The following is a 5,192-nucleotide window of genomic DNA, read 5'->3' on the forward strand; positions in this document are numbered from 1 at the left end:
TTATGTGTTAGTTATTTGTACTTATATGTTCATTATGTGTTAGAGTTCTGTAGTTATGTGTTAGTTACATGTAGTTGTGAGTTAGTTTCTCTCTCTCTTTTTTAAAAAGTTTATTTATTTATCCAGTGCAGAGCCTGGCTCAGGGCTTGAATCCACAAGCCATGAGATCACGACCTGAGTGGAAGTTGAAAACTTAACCAACTGACCCATACAAATTCCCTTAGTCTCTCTTTATTTTTGATATATGTATTATAGTTTGGAATTTGTGGTTACCATAAGTTCCACATATTACATCCTAAGTATATAATGGTCTATATTATGTTGATGGTCATTTGAGCTCAGACACATATTTAAAAAGTTTTTGTTTTTGTTTTTTTCCTACCCCCTTCTCCATGTTTTATGTACATAATGTCAAATTTTATGTTTTTTTATTTATAATTTTCTTGCATATAATTATGACCAACTTTTCCACTTAAAATATTCCCTTTAGCATTTTTTGCAAGACTGATTTGATGGTGGTGAACTTCTTTATCTTTTGTTTGTCTGCAAGACTATCTCTTCTTCAACTCTGAATGATAACCCGTGCTATGTTGAATATTCTTGGTTGTACTTTTTCTTTTTCTTTTTTCCCCGTACTTTGAATATATAATGACACTGTTGCCAGGCCTACAAAGTTTTTGCTAAAACATCAGCTGTTGTGTTGTCCTTGTATATAACTTAATGCTTTCTTGTTGCTTTTAATACTGATTCTTTATCTTTAATCATTCACATTTTCCTTATTATTTGTCATGGTATGCACCTGCTTGGGTTCATTTTGTTTGGAACTTTATTGTGTAGATGCCCATTTGCTTCTCTAGCTTAGGGAAATTTTCAGTTATTATTTCATTCAAATAACTTCTCTGACCCTTTCTCTCTATTGTTCTTCTGGGACCCTTATAATGCCAAATGTTTCCTTGATGTTGTCCAAGAATTACATTAACCTATTCTCATTTTTTAAAGTTCTTTTCTCTGCTCCTCAGCTTGGGTGTTTTGTTTTATCTCTTTTCCAGATTACTGACACATTCTTTTGCATCTGCAAATCTACTGTTAATTCCCTTTAGTGATTTCTTTTAAAATCTCATTGTTGCCTTATTCAACAATGACTGGTTCTTTTTAATATTTTCTATATCTCTAAGGAAGATCTCTCTGAGTTCTTCCACTTTAATCTCTAGCCCAATGTGCTTCTGTAGAGCCATTACTTCAAACAGTTTATCAGATATATTGCTTATCTTTATTTTATTTATTTATTTATTGAGGTTTTCTCTTATTATTTCTTTTGGAGCATATTCCCTTGTCTCCCTAGTTTGACTAAATTCATATGTTTGTATCTATGGACAAAGCAGAGCAGCTACTTGTCCTAAACTTGGAAAAATGGTCTTGTATAATATTATTCCCTATATAGAATGTGTGTGTTTGGTGACTTGTGCTGGCTGGCTGGATCTGTGGCTGGCATGGGTGGGCTGGGGTCCAGGGTTCTTCACATAGCAGACACCAAAGTGTACACAGCTCAGTGGGGTTTCTGGGCTCTCCATGTATTGAATGTCCAGACAGGACAACTAAAGCGAAAAAGGGTGCAATCTGATGTGTCTCAAAGCTCTACATGAAGAGATAACCTTGGCATTTCAGCTGTATTTGAAGCAAGGTCCAGGCTGGGAGGTCTTAGCACTTTCCATGCAGTGGACACCCTGTCAGGACAGCCAAAACTGAAGGGATACAGACCAGGTTTCCCAGGGTTCTATACATTGAGGGAGCCCTGTCAGAACAGCTGAAGCTGAAGTGACTGCAATCCAGGGTGTCCTGGAGTGTTCCATGCCAGGGGAGCCCTGGTAGATGGGCTGGAGTTGAGGCAGTGTGCAGGCTAGGAAGTCCTTTGGCTCTCTGTGCACAGGGTGGCCTGGCAGTATAGCTGAAATTAACATGATTGCCATCTGAGGTCTCCAAGCTTCTATGCACTTAGGACACTTTGGCAAGATAGCTGAAGCTGAAGTCAATGTAAACTGAGGTAGTCTGGGACTTTCCACACAGATGGTGCCATGGAGGGGTTGCTGGAGTTGAGACGGGGTACAGGATGGGGTGTACTTGGGTACCATGGCAAGATAGCTAAATGTAAAGTGGATGCGGTCAGTGTGGTCCTTGGGTTCTCTGTGCAAAATGTGCCTGTCAGTAAACTGAAGCTGAAGTGGTTGCAATATGGGTATCTTGGGGGGGGGGTCTCCACATTGAGGGTGCCTTGTCAAGACAGCTAAAGTTGAAATGGGTACAAGCTGGGCTGCACTGGTGTCCTCAGTGCAGGTGGTGCCCTGGTTCAGCAATTAGAGCTAAAGACAGTGCAGGTGGGAGCTTATCAGGGTGCTCTGTGTGAGGGCAACCCTAGTGGGATGGCTGGAACTAATACAGTCATGGGCTGGGTCTTCCTGGGGTAATCCATACAGGGACACCTTGGCAACATGGCCCAATATAAAGCAGACATTAGCCAGCAGGTGCCACAGTAATCCACACATGAGATGCCCTAGCAAACAATCTGAAGCCTAAGTTGTGTTAGCCTGGAATGTTCCAAAGTGCTTTGCACTAATTCACCTTGGCATGAAGTTTGGAGCTGTAGTGAGCACTCGCCAAGTGTGTCTCAGTGTGTACCACCCTGTGGCCATCTTGATGGGATGTCTGGAACTATTATAAGCTAGTGGCCTGGGGCTCACTGAGGAAGCATCTGGACTGTGCACAGGTCTGTGCTTTCAAGGTGGAAGGGGAGCACCAACCATGCCAGTCAGGCCCTCCCACCAAAAGAGTGTTCCAGAGTGTTCCATCAGCTTCTTCACCATTTGGCAGAATTCTGGGACTGGATCTTTTATATGCTAGTTATTCTTTTAAACTATAGCTTTTTTTCCCCCTGTGCCCAGCTTGACCAGGGCTGGTGTAACCTGGGAGACCCAAGCTCATCTGAAGCTGCAGACTGGGTCTGGTGACCGCACTCTGCTCTGGTCTATACTTTCAAGGGGGAGGGAAATCTAAAACATATCACTCTCAAGTCCCTCTGACCCAGAGAGAGTTCCAGCAGCTTCTCGGGTGATTGGTGGAGTTCTAGAGCTTAACATTTATAAACAAGTTGCCATTTTAAACTGTTTTTTTTTTTCTGTTAACACAGGTGGAGGAATCTGTTTCCTGCCCCTGAGTTCTATCCTACCCCATTGCAGTTTGCTGTGTCAGGCGTTGGGGTTAGTTAGTTACCACTTCTCCATCCCTCTTATTGTTCTCTCTTGCTATTCTATCTTTCATTGTGCAGAATCTGTTCAGTAGGCCCTCAGTTCTTCAGGAAGAATAGCTCTATTAATAGATGTCATTTGGTGTGTTCTATGGAGAAAGTGAGTTCAGGGTCTTCCTGTATTGCCATCTTAAATTGGAATTCATATAATATCCAATTTAAAATTATACACCCAGTAACCATATTTTCCAGAACTACAAACAACATAAAAATGTTTCACATATACAAACTTGAAGAATTTGTTGTCTGCAAACCTGTAAACCTGAATTAAAAGCAGAGTTATTCAGGAAAAGGAATGGTCATAAACAGGAAAAGATATGCAAGAGGGAGGAAGAACAACAAAACTGTTGAGAAATAAGCAATATAGAACATGGGTGGTAGAGATATGTGTACCAGTGAAAAACATGATGAAATTCATGAAAAGTTAGAATGGACTAAAGTACTTAGTGTTTCAAAAGCATAACATTTCTTGGAAAGTAATTTCCAGCAGACTGTAACAAGTCTGCATATAGCAAGGATACATGTCATAACCTCAAGCATATACACCAAAATCATTACAAAAGAATGCAAAACTTTTGAAGTAATGAAGAAAAAAATTGGGATAATAAAAAATGTTAATCAAAAATACAGAAAGGAGCACAAAATAAATGGAAAACAAATATTAAGAAAACAAACACAAATGTATCTAAAGTTAAAGTAAATGTAAATAAAATACTAAAATTGAAATGTTAAAATTTTATTAAAAACAATATTATTTTCCACTTACATATTTTAAAATGATGGCAAAGAAAACATATAAAGATGGAAAATGATATACCATGCAAAACTAAACAAGAGAAAGTTGGTGCAATCACTCTATAGCAATACATAGGAAATAAAACATAATTTATTTGTTAGATTAAAAAAATTCATGACAGAGGGGTACTTCCACCACAAATATATCATAAAACAAATTCCTTGTGCATGCAATAGTTTTATTTTAGATATATGATTTAACATGACAGACTTCAAGAAAGAATGTGACAATGCATGCTATTTTAAATCAAGAGTCCAAATAATCAAACTGATAGAAATTGCAGCAGAGAAAAAGATCAGGGGAAGAAAATTGGCAGAGACCCATCCTGTTTTTCTCCTCGGAGTGTTAACATTCTCTCTCCACTCCTTCCTAAAAGAAGAGTAAAATAGTACTAGTTAGCCAACAACGTGTTTGCAGGCCCAACTTAGCTCAGCATCCCATAGCAGAGTGCTACCCTCCATTCCACCCTTGCACCCTAAATTTTAAAATTAGGTTATTCTGATCCATTGTCCAGTCACTCATAGCACCTAGAACTATTATATATTGTTTCAAGGTATTTGTTTAAAATGATATATTGATAATGATCTTCATTGTTATAGAAGGAAGTAGGCCATCTTACTTTAAAAATATTAACAAAACAAGTTATATGCATTGGTTCAATAGCAAACATTTTTTACAATCTAATAATTAGAGTTAGACTCTAATTTTTAATAGTCATTTGACTACAATTACATATAATACTTTCCCATTCCTTCCTTTCTTTTTGCCAGTCTGATAAACTTAACTAATATTTAGGAACACTGTATTTATTACAAACATTCAATAAACATTTAAATTACTGCCTGGCAATCTTAAAAGACTGTTAAAAATGATCCAGGGGTACCTTGGAATTACAGTCTGTTAAGCATCGACTCTTGATTTTGATTCAGGTCATGATCTCAGGGTTCCTGAGACTGAGCCTCACATAAGGCTCCATGCTGACGGCAAAAACTCTGCTTGGGATTTTATTTCTCCTTCTCTCTCTGCCCCACCCGCATTCACTTATGCATATGCTCTCTCTCAAAATAAATAAAGTTTATTTAGAAAAATCTATAATAT

Source organism: Leopardus geoffroyi, chromosome A1 (genome assembly GCF_018350155.1).
Source record: "Leopardus geoffroyi isolate Oge1 chromosome A1, O.geoffroyi_Oge1_pat1.0, whole genome shotgun sequence".
Taxonomy (NCBI): domain Eukaryota; kingdom Metazoa; phylum Chordata; class Mammalia; order Carnivora; family Felidae; genus Leopardus; species Leopardus geoffroyi.